Below are 16,578 nucleotides of genomic sequence, written 5' to 3' on the forward strand. Positions count from 1 at the left end.
TTGTGCCACAAATGAATCCAGCTCCATAAACAATTGGTTAAATAATAGATCAATTTCAGTGTACATAGACTAATTAATAATTCCTGCTGACTCACAAGCAATTCATGAATCATTTTCTGAATGCTGAAAAGTGGTTCATGAATCTGGAAAAAAATAAGGGAAATTAACAAAATAAGTAGTTGGTAATTATCTTGCTCATGAGTCCAGCCATGGGATTTCAAGTTCACTATAATTAGTCTATCCAACTGAATCCTGAAGAACCAATTAAATTATCAGTCTAGAATTCCATTTCCCCTGACATCATTAGAATATTTCTATGGGATTGGCACCATTTCAAGTCCATGTACAGCCTCGACTGTTTAATTATGTGATTTCAATTCCAGGGTGAAATCTGCATTGGATAACAATCCAGACCATTACTGTGTCTTTTGTACATAACCAAGTTACACTGTTTAGGTGCTTAGTATTGAAATAAGAATGTGACTTGCATTCCTTCCACTCAATGTTTCTGTCTTTTTTCTTTTTAATTAGAGGGTCCCTGACATTGCCCTGGCCAAGCCACTTTTAATATCTGCTGTCAACCCTATTTCTCTGACTAAACAGTTACAAGACAGTGCAAAATATCCCAAAGATGCAGCTCACTGAGTTGTTGTCTGGTTGGTACATATGAAGAGTGTTCTACAAGTCGTGTGGCAGCTCAGACATGTGTTTTGAGGTTTTTTTGGTGTGGCCACATGTCACTCAAGCCTCTTGGCCCAATGTCCCTTGTATGGCTGGCTGATAGATTTTCTCCTAGCAGAATATGCTGCATGTGGAAAATAGACTTTGATTGGTGGAGTTGCCAACATATTTCCTTTGGCTGACATCAAAATATAAGAAATTCTGTCATGGTTAAGGCAATCTTTTTTTAAAAACCCAATATTAATTTAATATAATTAAATCAATGAACAAGCCTCATGTATTTGTTACTCACTGGGCACAGGTCCCCCCCACTGTGCCTGATGCACAGAAGACATAGGTCTGTTACATCACTTTTGAGAGCCTGGCTCATGCTTTTAGCACCCAAGATCCCCCAGTTCAAATCCTGGAGCTGGCCAAAGTGTTACTACTGTTGACCAAACAAAACAAAAATCCCAATAATTTCCAGCATCCCATAGGGTGCCCACCCCAAATTCCAGTTGGCTTTAGTGAGCATTTGTGGTGCTTTTCCTATGACAGGCTCAGCCTCTGGTTGTACAGTGGAAGTATTTGTCTTAATTTCTAACCCATCCAGACTCTCCCAGTTACTAAAATCCCATATTTTAACCCTCAGAATAAATATGCCTCACTTGCTGTGTGACTCTGGGCCAGTCATTTAATCACTCCGTGACTCCGTTTATCTGTCTGTATGGCGCAGAGCACATTGCCTTCATTGCAAAGAAGAGCCACAGACAAAAGCTTGGAGAGCCACAGATGGAAAATGCTATTCTTAATCACTTATCCTTGTGACTGACTATTTTAACATTCTAAATGGTAAGGGGCCTCTCTTATGAATTACTTTGAAAAGGATAAAACCTGCTCCAGGTTTTCCAGCTGTTATAGCTTTTTATGATGTTAATAGTGAGAAAGGGTACAAATTAAAATGCATATTACTTATTTTTGCTGTTTGGCTATAGAGGGGATTTTACTTTTCTTATGCTCAGACATACGAGCAACAGTGATATATATCCAAAGGAAATCTTTTATCCCATCCCATCCTTGGATGAAATATATTTTCTTCCCCTTTTTTTCTCCTATTATTTGTAACACTCACTGCAATCACATTGTGCCTGTGCTGGAGCACTTACAATGTCGTGAATGGAGTGTGTTATGATTCCAGTGAACAGCATACTGAATGGGGAGGCAAGAGACCTGAGGCTTAAGGTTAGTGGTAGAGGTGGGGCTAGAACCCAGGAATTTGATTTTCTGTTGCCCTGTACCCTGTGTAGGCAATTACATCAGAACAAAGTAAAAGGCTTTGTCAGTATGGAAGTCAGTATGGAAGCATTTTGCACTGATATCAACAACTACACAAGATGACGGGAAACAGAGAATCAACTCTCTGGGGTCTATTCCCAGCTCTGACACTGACCTTCAGTATGGCCTTGGACAAGTTGCTTTACCCCCCTCTGTGTATTGGACAGGCCATCTTTCAGAAAGAGCTATACATGAAAAGCACTATAGAAAACTGAATTATGTATTTTTTTATTTGCACCTCATATTTTTGGTGCGATATAAATACGAATATATTGATAATGGTTTGTTAGTTGTTATACTTTGTCCTTAGGCATTGCCAACTGTTAGCCTTAAGAACATTAAAAATGTAGAAAGAATAGTGTAAAGCGAAGGGTGTTGGGCTTCAAACACAAAGGGGACTTAGACTCAGCATTGCAATGGCCAGCATTTGGGTGCCCTCAAGCCTCGTTGAGTCTACAGCCCTGAGTTAGGCACCCAAGACCCTGCTTCAATGCATGGAGAGAGTTAGGCTCCTCTGAATGGGCTCCACAAAAGTCAGTAATCTGAGTAGGGAGCCACCAAAGACAGATAACAGGAAACACATAGGCTGGGGAGTGGGTTGTGCACGAAGAGCGTTAGATGTTTAAGACCTATATTCAAATCCATGCCATATATCAGGTAAGGAAGGATTTGAACCTGGGTCTCCTACATCCTGCATGAATGTCTAACCACTGGGCTAAAAGTTGTAAGGGGTCTACCTTCTCCTCAGGCTGTCTTGTGCATTAGGCACACCTGATGGCTTAGGCCTCACAGATCAGCTAGCTGTTGTCCTGCCTAGTTTGAAAATGCTGCTGGAACTTAGGCATGTGCTAGGTGCCTAGAGGTTATGCACTGGCAGAAATTAAGGAACCTATAGGGCTTTACCAGTGGAAGTGTAAATACATAGGGATTAAGGGGCAGCTGAGTTTTTGAGGATCTACATTTTGAACTTAGACACCTAAATCTCTTTGTGGATCTAGCCCTTCGGCACAATATAGAGTCTAAAGAAAAGCTCTGTTATACAGAAGTAATAGGGGAGTAACAAACTTCAATAGCTAGGCAGGCAGTCTCCTTGATTGTACATATGTTTTAACTTGTGGATAGACAAGAACAGTCTTCATGCCACAGATGTCTAAAAACTTGCTGAGCTGTCATCTCATGAAGCTATCAGTCAAGACCCTAGTCGTTTTGTTTCAGTCTCTTGTGGTTTTTTTCCCCACCTCTCTGCATTTTATTGTAAAGGAACTCAGAAAAGTCTCAAGTGTTGTTTTTATTGTTATTATTTTCTACAGAGCCTTAATCTGTTTTACATCTGTGTTTGACTGCAGAAAGGCAAGAAGGGGTGAAAATGGATCAATCCACAGTTAAGGCAGTCAGAAAGCTATTTAGTACTATGCTGAAATAACACCTGTCCAATCCTGACAGATTTCAGTGCAAGGAGCTGCAAGAAATGTTAAACAATCCTTCATAATTTTTTAAAGCTAAGTACTAATATTCCCTCTTGGTGCATTTCTAAAACTATTCATTTGTAGGTTCACTGGAAATATTTAGGAGAAACAGCTGGACATTACAAGGAAGCTGTCTTTTATACTTAGCCTCCTTATACAACTGAGTTCATATTTATGGAATTTTTTATTGCTTCAGACTTCCTCCTGCTACCCCCAAATTTGCTGTATTTTCCTTTAACAGGAAATTTTTTAAAAGTGGCCCAACATAGAGTGCAGATTTTCAAAACCCTAAGGACCTGATCCTGAACTCCTCACTCAGACACAGCTCTTGGAGAACTCCTGGTGCTTGAGTTAGGTGTCAGTTCAAGATCAGGTCCTGGGAAGGGGTTTACTCACTTCAGGAACGCCTCCCCATGGATGGAGTGTGGTAGCAGCTGTCATTTGGTCTGAAGCCCCCCGTTGATGGCTAGTCCATCACTGTAGTGTTCTCTCCTCCTATATCTCGACTCTACAATCAGCAGCCAAGGTCTGCACAGTCCAACTCCTTGCTGCTGTTTCCCTCGGCTTCTCTCTACCCAGCCTTTCTCAGGCCTTCTTCCCTGCAATGTCTCTAGGGTGACTCTTCTTTCAGGTTAGGATCCCAGGACTCATTCTCCTCCCTGGGCTTCTGCCAACACACTTCTCTGTTCCCAGAGGGGGACTGCAGACTCTCTCCCTGCAGCCCCTCTTCTTGGTCTTTTTTTTTAAAGAGGGTGAAAAAGCCACACCCCCGAGAAACATAGCTAAGCCAACCTAACCCCCCTAGTGGACAGCGCTAGGTCAACAGAAGAATTCTTCCATCCACCTAGCTCCTGCCTCTTGGGGAGATGGATTAACTACAGTGACCGGAGAACCTCCTCCCTTCCCAGTGACGACACTGAGACACCGCTGGAGCATTTCTAGTGGAAACACAGCCGTTGTCTTTGTTTTTTCAGCTCACAAGCCTTTCAAGCCCATGTCTACTACAAACCTCTTTTTTCTATACTAACCAGCCTACTCCTGACTAGCTGGGCTTCATGATCAATTAAGCCCGGATCTCCTTCCAGGTGCAGCTAGGTAATATAACTGGCATCCTAGGCCCACATTAACCCATTCATGGTCCATGGGGGGTACATACCACTTCACAGGCCTCTTAGGGGAGTAATTTTCTAAACCGTCCCTGACATTTTATATGTAAAACCGCAGCCACACAGATGTAGATCTGCATATGGCAAATCATATTTAATCAAATTTAAACATGCAGTCACCTGATTTGTGTTCACAAATACTCATAAATGAGTACAGCCAATTTTTCAGGTACTGCTTCTGCAAATGATGCTGTCAGTATTACTGACCTGCTGCTGTGAATACTTTAGGACAGAGTTATTGATATGCTTTGGTTTGGTCCAACACACCACCAATGAAACTCCACGACAGCATTAAATCATTTTAACTGGGCTCAAAATAGATAAACAAACATCCCTGAAGTCCGTGCTGCTATTAGATCATAATCTGGCTAAAACATAGAAAGTACAAAATGTCCTCAGAGGATTTTTTTTCCTCTTATTTTTGTTTCAATCTATCAGATCAAGCAGTTGATGCAAGATTTGGAATGAATATAACATTTCAATAACTCATATTTTAATCAGAATCAGCCGTATAAATTCTTTTTTGAAACCAGCCCAGAAGAATTTTCTTTAGGGTATTTTGGAAGCATTGCATATAAACTGTGATGTAGTATCTCCCAGTGTTCTGGGAGAGTATTTATCTTCATTACTACTAAACTATTTCATCATTATTTGCACTTGACAGTATAAACTGAACAAATAATAGGTCATGACAAGTAAACTGTTAGGAGAACCAAAGATATGTTTTTAGTGTTGTTTTTCCAAAAAAAGCCCCCAATCTGAGTTGGAGGAAAATGTGTGCTTTATAAAAGAACAATTTAAAAACAACTAAAACCCTGTAGTAATATTTTGCCATTCAAAAAAACAAATTACTTCTCCCCAGTAGATGACAGGTTGCTGACAGTCACTCACACAGGCCCCGATCCAGCAGAGCACTGAGCTCCCCTCTAAACTAGAAGCACTTTACCAGTATAAGAATACTGGCATGCTATAAAAGCGTGTTTTGCCGTGTCTACATTAGGGGCTTCTGACAGCCTGTGAATTCAGGATGCAGTCATTCCAGCAAAGCTGTGATTTGTACTGGTATTGCAAAACCACCTCCACAAGTGAAATGAGCTGTACCGAAAAAAGCCGTTTTGATAGTATAACTGCATCTACATGAGGAGGTTCTGCCAGCACTGATATGCTGGTCAGGGATCACACCTCTTCACACTCCGGACTGACGTAGCTAGGCCAGCTGAAATCTGTAGTGTAGACACAGCCTAAAGCACATATTCAATTTTATGTGAGCAGGGCTATTGCCTTCAGCAGGACAAATCACATACTTAAAGTCAACAGCATGCTTTGCTGGAACTGGGCCACACACACGTCCTTGCTCTCTGTACTGTGTGACAAACCCAAACAGCCTTAGGTAAGTAGCCTAGTCAAAGGGGCAGCGATAGCTGCTGGTGACCACTTAGAACCATGTGCTGCTCTTCCCCTTCCTTCTTCCCTGTTCGATTCAGCAAATTTTGGACCAGTGAGACCAGACAAGGAAGCAACTCAGCCCACAAGCTTGGTTCTTTCAAATCATGAGACAGAACCTCATATTAAAGACAGTGTAGGCTGAGGCACACTAGTGTAATATGCATCTTGATTAGAAGATCAGCTGTATTTTCCCCATCAACTTCTTATCTAGGCCCAGGCTACAACAATACAGTCTGGATGCATGGCCACTGAGTCATTGTTCTGATGGGAACCACTTGCTAGATCCCATTATGACTGTTTCTGTTTGACTGCCCAACACCATAGATGAATCTGATAGGATCCAGAGCTGAACACTGTACTAATTCCCAGAGGATGAGCCATGCAATCCAGAGAATGACCACTCAATTCCTCAGAGTGTTTCCTCCTTCCAACTAGTATTGCTATTGACTTGCCTGGGTTCACTTCATCTAGGTTCCAATCTCTTTCGTGCCCTGAGAGTTCCAGAGGATAGTACTGACTGTGCTGGACAAAAAGGATCTATGTATTCCCTAGAAAATGTTGTGTAATAATGTTGGTTATACATGGTAAATAAACTGGATAGTAGTTTGAGAATTAGAATAAATTAGAGATTGGATGGTAGGTAGTGAGTTTATTGGCACTGAGTGTAAATTACCCAAGAATGGATTTAAATACCTGTGTAATAGATGTATCTTCTTATTTTTAATTCCTCTTAAAGAAGCCTCCTCAATCCTCTGTTCCAAATCAAATAGATATTTTTCTCCTCTTTTTTTCATTCTAGAAAGAATAACTCATGGAAATTTTAAACTTTGTACCTAACTGTATCTCCATTCTAATTTCCATGAACCAATGGAAAATCTGACATGAAAACAAATCTGACATTTTCTGTTTTTTTTTGAATTTAGCAGGATTTCCCCCCACAAATACAACTGGTCTTAACTTTCCAAAGCATAAAAACTGCTTTTGTCTCTATCTCAAGACAATGCTGTAAATGATTTCTCCAGACACCTTCGCTTGCATAGTTAGAAACAGATTGTGATAGCCCTTGATTGGCTATTGTACCAAGGTATGAATTGTGCAAGGATGCTTCTCATGCTCCAACCCCTTTACATTGCGAAGTGACGCTTCCTACAGTAGTAGTTTGTGTGCTCGCTATTTTCTGGGGATCGCAGACACTGTTTGTTCCTACTTTCCTCAACAGGGAACAAGTCCCTCAAAACAGGGTGGTGGAGCAAGGAAGAGGCATAGCAGATGGAACAGATTGCATGTTGCCACCTCCTGAGCATACAGAGTAGCAGCAGCTGGCAAGATTGTGCCTGTCTGAGGCACTATATCCCTGGTCTTCCTTCTGGAGCAATGTGGCTTGATGCTGCCCCTACACAGGGCTGTAGTTTAAATGACAGGATCTAGCTCTTAAATAACATACAGCTTGAGTTTAAACTGTTCCTAGGTTCTAGAAAATAGTTTCCCAGCCCCCTGAAGGGATACGGGGAGAAAAAGAGAATGAATCTTGAAAACCCTTATGTTCTCTTTGGAAGAAAATTACCATCATCTGTTTTTTTCCTTTCTTGCAAGCTCCTAAAGCCTCTGAGTAGTGCCCTGCTGCTGTATCTCAGAACTGCCCATTTTGCCAAATATCTTTCTGATGCAGGTGCCAATGTCATTTATCCAAGGATGATGTCAACATTCTTGTGTCATACGTGATAAATGACAGCTTAAAGAGTGCCTCCTGAATTCTGTTCCTTTCACATGGTTCTTTCCTCATTTACTTTACACTCTCAAGTGAAATGACATTTTATTTCCCATAATGTTTCAGTTTACACTTATGCTGTCTCTGGAGAGGTGAACTTTCAAACTGGCTCAGGATAAATGATTAGTGCCAGGCATATAAGGCCAAATTCATTCCCAGTGAAAAATTAGGAAGGCACTGGAGGACTATCAATGGTTTAGCCTGTGTCCTCATTGCAAAGTGGGCAGATTACCAGCCTGGATGAAAATAGATGAACTCCAGCCTATCCCACCAGTGGGGCCAGATAGCCTGAGTTTAAAAGTACCACTAAATTCAGGTGAGAGGATTTTGTGTATGAACCGAAGGGGATTAGGGGCAGGGGCTCTATGTATTTTGCTGCCCCAAGCATGGCAGTCAGGCGGCTTTTGGCAGTGCGCCTGCGGAAGGTCCGCCGGTCCCGCACCTTTTGCCTACCCACCACTGAATTGCCGCCAAAACCACGCCAGGCATGCACTTTGTGCACTGGCGCCTGGAGCCGCCCCTGATTAGGGGTAATGCCCAAGTAAGGGCCCAAGTTATCTCTACAATGAAGACGTGGCTTTATAGTGAGATTTTCTAAATGGATCAGCACCCAGCATGCTACGGTCTTTGAAAATCTGGCCCCAATAGTAGCTGCTGAGCCACACTGAAAATTCCAGCCCTTGTGCCTTGAAGGTTGTTTGCACAAGTTCAGGGCACAGTATTCAAATCAAGATGAAACTGATTTTTCTGAAGCAGTTGGCAATCCATTCAATTCCATTATCAATACGTTCCCTCACACGGTCTATTGACGTATCCATCTATCTTAAGGTTTTTCTACTGCTGCCCATTCATGTAGTGCCTGGATGCCTTCCATGTAAAACCAATAGCAACAGCTAAGTCCCTAGTGGACTTCATGGAGTATTGGTCTCTTATTTCTATATCGGATAAAACCTACGTTAGAGGTTTTTGTTTTATCTTTGAGTGAGTGGGAAAGAGGTAGATTTTATTAATTTCCTCTTATTCCATCCAATCCACACTGGAACTTTAGCAGTTTGGGCCTACCAAACTATCTCCCCAAAATAACTGAATCTTGTCTCCCAAAATACACTACTTTGCACAGAGACACCCCAACTATTTTGAGGAGAGTTAAGGAAATGATTCTTCAGATTACACCCTATTCTGAAGCCACTCATTTTAAAGCTGGTCTACACACACGAACTTGCACCAAAATAAAGAACTGGTTTTGATTCACATCTTTTGTTATTTCAGAGCAAGTCTGCACGTGGACAGTAAAAAGGGAGATGTAAGGAAAAGCACTTTTATTCCACAAAATGAATGTGCACACACACAGAACAAAAGGGGTGAACTGAAAATGATTTAGTCATTTTGATGCACGTTTGCATGTAGACTAATCCTTACATACAAAGTATGTGAGGTGCAGAATCAGATCTTTCTTTCCCTCCTGCTTCCTGTGGCAGATCCTTTCATCATTAATGTTCATTTATGTTTTCAGGGGTTTCTTTACAAGGACTAGGGCTAGAAATGGTTTTTAATTTTATTTTTAAAGCAAAAGGTGAGATTTTTTTCTTTACATTTATCATTTGCCCAAATCAGGGCTCCTTCTTTAGCTGCAGGCTTCACCAGCCCCAAAGGCTGTGATCTTACCTTAGGCTGCCTGATACCTGTTGCTGGGTTTTCTTTTACAGAAATGACCAAAGGCTTGGTATTTTTTTCTAGACCTTAGATACATAATACGAGACCTTAAGGCATTTAATCTTATCTCACAATTCTACTCTAATATTTTCAGAACTGCCAGATCTCCCACCACCTACTAAATTACTATATTCCCAGAATATGTTGGTGACATTCACACTCACAGTAACTTAGTGCAAAGGTAGAGCTTTGCAGTCTGCAGCTTTGCAGTCTGCAGTCTTCTCTGGCTATACCGAAAGGAGGACAGGAGACATTTGACAAGGGTTTAATCAGGCCACAACTTTATTATTAGATGTCTGGGCCTACCCAGCAGATAAAAGTGTACAGTACAGGTAACCCCATGTTTATTCCATAATTACCCAGGGGACTTTTACCACTTCCCCCTCTTTTTCCATCCAGGTCCCTCCAGCAAATACATTACAAGACCGTACCATCCACCTCCCCACCCCCCTCATAGGAGGGTTAAGGTGGGCCATAATAATGGGGTTGGCTCCCTGCTGTACCAATCAGAGGAGTTCCCAACTGCGCCCCCACCTCCTATTCACTCCTTTACCGAACGTTCTCCTTTCTCAAGCCATTTATCCAGTCACTGTATTCCTTTCCTATGGAGTACCTGCACTGAACATCCGCCCTACACTTAAATAATGAGTTGCAACATATAGCCTGCTGCCCATGCATGAACAGAGCCCACCCGAACCCGCTATGGGGAAGGTGAAAACCTCCCAACTCCACCTAGGCCAGTATGGTGGCAAGGGAAAAATTCCTTCCTAGAGCCCTCAACAAAGGGGCGGCTAGTGTAATGCCCACAGCAGGTCTGGACCAAACCAGGCATTTCCCCAGCTAAAGGGGGAGGGAGGGTGGATGCTGCCTCACCATGTTCCATGCAAAAGGGAGAGTTAAGGCACAGGGCTGCCCCTTTAAAATCCCTCGTTCCCAAGGGATGAGTCAGCAACCACGCTGATCCTTTTGCAGCAGTCTTCATTCATCCCCCATCCCTAAGCCATAAAGCACAGTTCCCTTCATTGGCCTGCCAGCCAAATACCCCCGTTTCCCTCCACCTTCCACTTAAAGGTAAAGGGCGGACATTCTCTCAGATAATCCTGTTGTTAATATTTTTACGTGAAAGCTTTCGTTCAGGCTTTCCAGGCTCTGAGAAACATTCCTCATTCTCTAGTTACTGCCAGGCTTCTGACAGGAGCACACCAGGTAACTTTTCAAGTCATGTTAGGTCAAGATCACTTTAAAAAAAGAAAAGATAGGAATTGATAATTTCTTAATGCTTATCTAGTCTGGCTTTATCCATTATTCTTTAAGAGCAGTTTTTCTGTACTCTCTGTTTCTCTAATGAAGCCTCTTTACCAAAAACATCAGTCTCTCCCCTGTGCCCCTGTGCTTTATATGGTTTGTAACTCAAAAATTAGACACAGTTATTATAATCAAACTACCTTGCTGCCTTTATGTAGATAATTATCTATTTAGACTCTTTAAGGCAGCCGCAGCTCTTGTGCAAATACAGTAACTCCTCACTTAACTGTGTAGTTATGGTCCTGAAAAATACAACTTTAAGGGAAACAATGTTAAGCAAATCCAATTCTCCTATAAGATTTAATGTAATTGGGGGGGTTAGGTTCCAGGGAAGATATTTTTGCCAGACAGAAGTCTTTGTATATATTTTCAACAATTTTTAACCAAGCAATTTAATACTACGCTGGGGGGGAGGGAGTAGTGTGTACATGCTGTGTGTTTACAAACATACTGTACATACAGTACAGTACTATAGTTGGGAGAGTGGAGCATTGCACAACTTTAAATGAGCATGTTCCCTAATTGATCAGCAATGAAACCACATTAACCGGGATGACTTAAAATGAGGAGTTACTGTAATACCAAGGTTCAGGGGGATGCTCAGGGGCCTTGGGAACAGAAGAGTTAGTGGGAAAGATCAGTTTTATACCTTATTCCCTCAAGAACATATATGACTTGTCCACTGTTGTCACTCCATCCTCTCACAGCCAATCTAATGTATCCTCTCCACTAGATTACACCCACTGTGAATCCAGCCCAGATCAGTCATATCCAATGGCTCTTTGGTGAATTGTGTTGTTGGTGGTCTTAGTCCAGTTTCCTGGGAGGAAGTTTTCATATCACAAAGCACACTATCACACTTTGCATGAGCTGGGAACCTCATTGGCAGACTCAGCAGCGAGACAAAGGATGTAACTGGTGTAAAGACTGGCCTATCCCCTCCCCTATACGGGTCATGACTAAGACACACAGTGGGGCATTGTAGGGGAGCTTGCACAACTCCTGTCCTGCTGTGGATGAACAGATTACTTCAGATGTCAGTTGTCAGTACATCATGATTAGTGTTTGCATTACAATTACACCTAGAGGCACCACCTGAGACTGTGCTATGCACTGTACAAATACATAGCAAAAGATAATCCTTACTCTGAAGAGCAAATGGACAAGAGGTGAGGTAACTTGTCCAAGGTAACACAGCTGGTCAGTGGCAGAGCATAGGTTATAAAGCAGGTCTCCTTAGCTGCAGGCCAGTGCCCTGTCCACTTAGTCACATACATTTAAATGAAAGCAGCACAATTTTCAAACATATATCTGCAAGTTGATGGTCTTTGTTGATATTGGAAATTATACCTCAGTATAGAACGGTGCAACTTAGAGACACTAACTATATAAGGAAAGCACCAAAATGATGAGTTAGTAAATGGCATACGTTATCTGAACAGATTTCTGAGTATGAGGGTATCTCTATACTATGGGATTATTCCGATTTTACAGAAACCGGTTTTTTAAAACAGATTGTATAAAGTCGAGTGCACTTTATAAGTAAGGCCACACTTAGCACATTAATTCGGTGGTGTGTGTCCATGTACCGAGGCTAGCGTCGATTTCCTGAGCGTTGCACTGTGGGTAGCTATCCCATAGCTAACTCATAGTTTCTGCAGTCTCCCCCCACCCATTGGAATTCTGGGTTGAGATCCCAGTGCCTGATGGGGCAAAAAAAACATTGCCGCTGGTGCTTCTGGGTACAGCCTCACCCCTCCCTCCGTGAAAGCAGCAGCAGCCAACCGTTTCGCGCCTTTTTTCCTGGGTGAACTGTGCAGATGCCATTCTACGGCAAGCATGGACCCTGCTGAGCTCAAGACAGCAATCATGGATGTTTTAAACACCTCGTGCATTCTCATGCAGTCAATGCTGAACCGGGATCTGCAAAGCCAGGCGAGGAGGCGGCTGCTGTGGCAGAGCCACGACGAGAGTGATGAGGACATGGACACAGAATTCTCTCAAACCGCGGGTCCCTGCGCTTTGGAGATCCTGCCAGTAATGGGGCAGGTTCTAGCCATTGAATGCCGATTTGGGGCCCGGGAAACAAGCACAGACTGGTGGGACCGCATAGTGTTGCAGGTGTGGGACGATTCCCAGTGGCTGCGAAACTTTCGCATGCATAAGGGCACTTTCATGGAACTTTGTGACTTGCTTTCCCCTGCTCTGAAGCGCCAGAATACAAAGATGAGAGCAGCCCTCACAGTTGAGAAGTGAGTGGCAAAAGCCCTCTGGAAGCTTGCAATGCCAGACAGCTACTGGTCAGTTGGGAATCAATTTGGAGTGGGCAAATCTACTGTGGGGGGCTGCTGTGATGCAAGTAGCCAAAGCAATCACTAAGCTGCTGCTACGAAAGGTTGTGACTCTGGGAAACGTGCAGGTCATAGTGGATGGCTTTGCTGCAATGGGATTCCCTAACTGTGGTGGGGCAATAGATGGAACCCATATCCCTATCTTGGCACTGGAGTACCAGGGCACCCACTACATAAATCACAAGGGGTACTTTTCCATGGTGCTGCAAGCACTGGTGAATCACAAGGGATGTTTCACCAACATCCACGTGGGATGGCCGGGAAGGGTTCATGACGCTCGTGTCTTCAGGAACACTACTCTGTTTAAACGGCTGCAGCAAGGGAATTACTTCCCAGACCAGACAATAGCAGTTGGGAATGTTGAAATGCCTGTCGTTATCCTGGGGGACCCAGCCTACCCCTTGATGCCATGGCTCATGAAGCCATACACAGGCAGCCTGGACAGTAGTCAGGAGCTGTTCAACTACAGGCTGAGCAAGTGCAGAATGGTGGTAGAATGTGCATTTGGCTGTTTAAAGGCGCGCTGGCGCACATTACTGACTCGCTCAGACCTCAGCCAGACCAATGTCCCCATTGTTATTACTGCTTGCTGTGTGCTCCACAATCTGTGTGAGAGTAAGGGGGAGACCTTTATGACGGGGTGGGAGGCTGAGGCAAATCACCTGGCCGCTGATAACTCACAGCCAGACACCAGGGCGATTAGAAGGGCACACCAGGAAGCGCTGCGCATTAGAGAAGCTTTGAAAACCCAGTTTCATCACTGGTCAGGGTACAGTGTGACTGTTCTGTGTGTTTCTCCTTGATGAACACACCCCCCCTTGATTGACTCATTCCCTGTAAGCCACCCACCCACCCACCCCCTTCGATCACAGCTTGCTTTCTAAGGAAATAAAGTCACTCTTGTTTAAAAATCATGTATTCTTTATTACTTAATTATAAAAAGAGGGAGAGAACTGACAAGGTAGCCCTGGTGGGGTTTGGGAGGAGAATAGTAGGGAAGGAAAAGGCCACTAAAAAAATTTCATAATAATGAGAGCCTTTTGGTTGGGCTGTCCACTGGGGTGGAGTGGGTGGGTGCATGGAGCCTACCTCCACGAGTTCTTACTCATCTGGTGGATGAGGAGGCTAAGGAACATGGTGTGGGGGGAAGGTGGTTATACAGGGGCTGCAGCGGCACTCTGTGATCCTGCTGCCATTCCTGAAGCTCCACTATACGCTGGAGCATGTCAGTTTGATCATGCAGCAGCCCCAGCGTTGCATCCCGCCACCGCTGATCTTCCGCCTGCCACCTCTCATCTCGAGCATCTCTCCCTCTCATCTCGAGCGTCTCTCCTGTCCTCACGTTTGTCCCTCCTGTCCTCACATTGGTCCCACCTGTCCTCACGGTCACTGGCATCTTTCCTGTACTTTGCTACCACGTCCTTCCACTCATTCAGATGAGCTCTTTCATTGAGGGTCACTTCCATGATTTCCAAGAACATTTCGTCTCGCGTCTTTTTTTTTTTTCCGCTGCCTTATCTGAGATAGCCTTCGGGACAGAGTAGGGAGGCTTGAAGAATTTGCAGCCACATGAGGGAGGGAAAAAAGGGAGAGAAGTATTTAAAAAGATACATTTTAGAGAACAATAGTCATATGCTTTCACGGTGAACAACACTATTCACCGTACATAGCACATGTGTTTTCACTACAAGGTCGCATTTTGCATCTTAATATTGAGTGCCTGCGGCTTTGGTGTTACAGATCACAGACGCAGGTCCAGACAGCAGAATTCAGCTTGCATGTGGCCATGGTAAGCCATAGTCTTTCGTCTTCTGCAGCCTTTATCTATCCAGTGCCCTCCTTTCCCAAATAGCAAGCAAAGCCCGTTGAGTGCTGCTTCTTTCCTGTTAACGTGCGGCAGCATAAAACTACCCCGTGGCTGGTATCATGGAAGATCACTGCTAAACACCCCCCTTTACGTCCCCCCCAACCGTGTGGCTGGTAGCAGGAAAGATCCCTTCTAGACAAACGCAGAAAAGCTCAGCGCCAGTCGCGCCCCCACCTTCCACCCGCTTGGCTACCTGCAGGGAAGGATTTTTTTTAAGCTACAGGCAAACAGCCCAGTAGGAATGGCCATCTCTGTCCCCTTACTTAAATTCCTGAATTTCAACCAGGTTACCATGAACGATATCACTCTTCTGAGGATAACACAGCGAGATAAAGAACGGATGTTGCTTGAATGCCAGCAATCACCGGGACCATACACAGCTAGGCTTTGTCATGCAATGATACCAGATTACTTGCTACATGCATGGCATGGTCAAGTGTCCTACCATGGAGGACAGAATAAAGCAGCGCTCCCAGAAACCTTCTGCAAAGGCTTTTAGAGTACCTCCAGGAGAGCTTCATGGAGATGTCCCTGGAGGATTTCCACTCCATCCCCAGACATGTTAACAGACTTTTCCAGTAACTGTACTGGCCGCAAATGCATCCCAAGTCCTCAGGGCAAATTAATCATTAAAAAATGCTTGCTTTTAAACCATGTCTTATATTTACAAGATACACTCACCAGAGGTTCCTTCCATGGCTTCATTGTCTGGGATAGTTGCTTGGGAGGGCTGGGGGGATAATTTCATCAGGGTAAGAAAAAGCTCCTGGCTGTTGGGGAGAACGGAGTGCTGTGTGCTCTCTACAAGCTCATCCTCATCTTCCCCATCCACAGAATCCTCAGCCATGACTTCAATTACCACCCCTACCTCGGACTCCATGGACAGGGGTGGGGTAGTGGTGGCAGACCCCCCTAGAATTGCATGCAGCTCAGCATAGAAGCGGCATGTTTTTGGCCCTGCCCCAAACTTTCCATTTGCTTCTTTGGTTTTCTGGTAGGCTTGTCTGAGCTCCTTAACTTTCATACGGCACTGTACTGAGTCCCTGGTGTGGCCTCTGCATCATGGCCTTGGAAATTTTTTCAAATGTTTTTTCATTTCGTCTTTTGGAACGGAGTTCTGTTAGCACGGAATCCTCTCCCCATACAGCGATCAGATCCAGTACCTCCCATGCAGTCCATGCTGGAGTTCTTCTTCGATTCTCCGGAGACTGCATTGTTACTTGATGATGAGCTCTGCATGATCGCCTGTGCTGGTGAGCTCCCCGCGCTGGCCAAACAGGAAATGAAATTCAAAAGTTCGCAGGGCTTTTCCTCTCTACCTGGCCAGTGCATCCAAGTTCAGATGACTTTCCAGAGCGGTCACAATGGTGCACTGTGGGATAGCTCCCAGAGGCCAATACCATTGAATTGCGGCTATGCTAACCCTAATCCGACATGGCAATACTGATTTCAGCGCTACTCCCTTCATTGGGGAGGAGTACAGAAATCGGTTTTAAGAGCC

The sequence above is a fragment of the Gopherus flavomarginatus genome, chromosome 14 (assembly GCF_025201925.1).
Source record: "Gopherus flavomarginatus isolate rGopFla2 chromosome 14, rGopFla2.mat.asm, whole genome shotgun sequence".
Lineage (NCBI taxonomy): Eukaryota > Metazoa > Chordata > Testudines > Testudinidae > Gopherus > Gopherus flavomarginatus.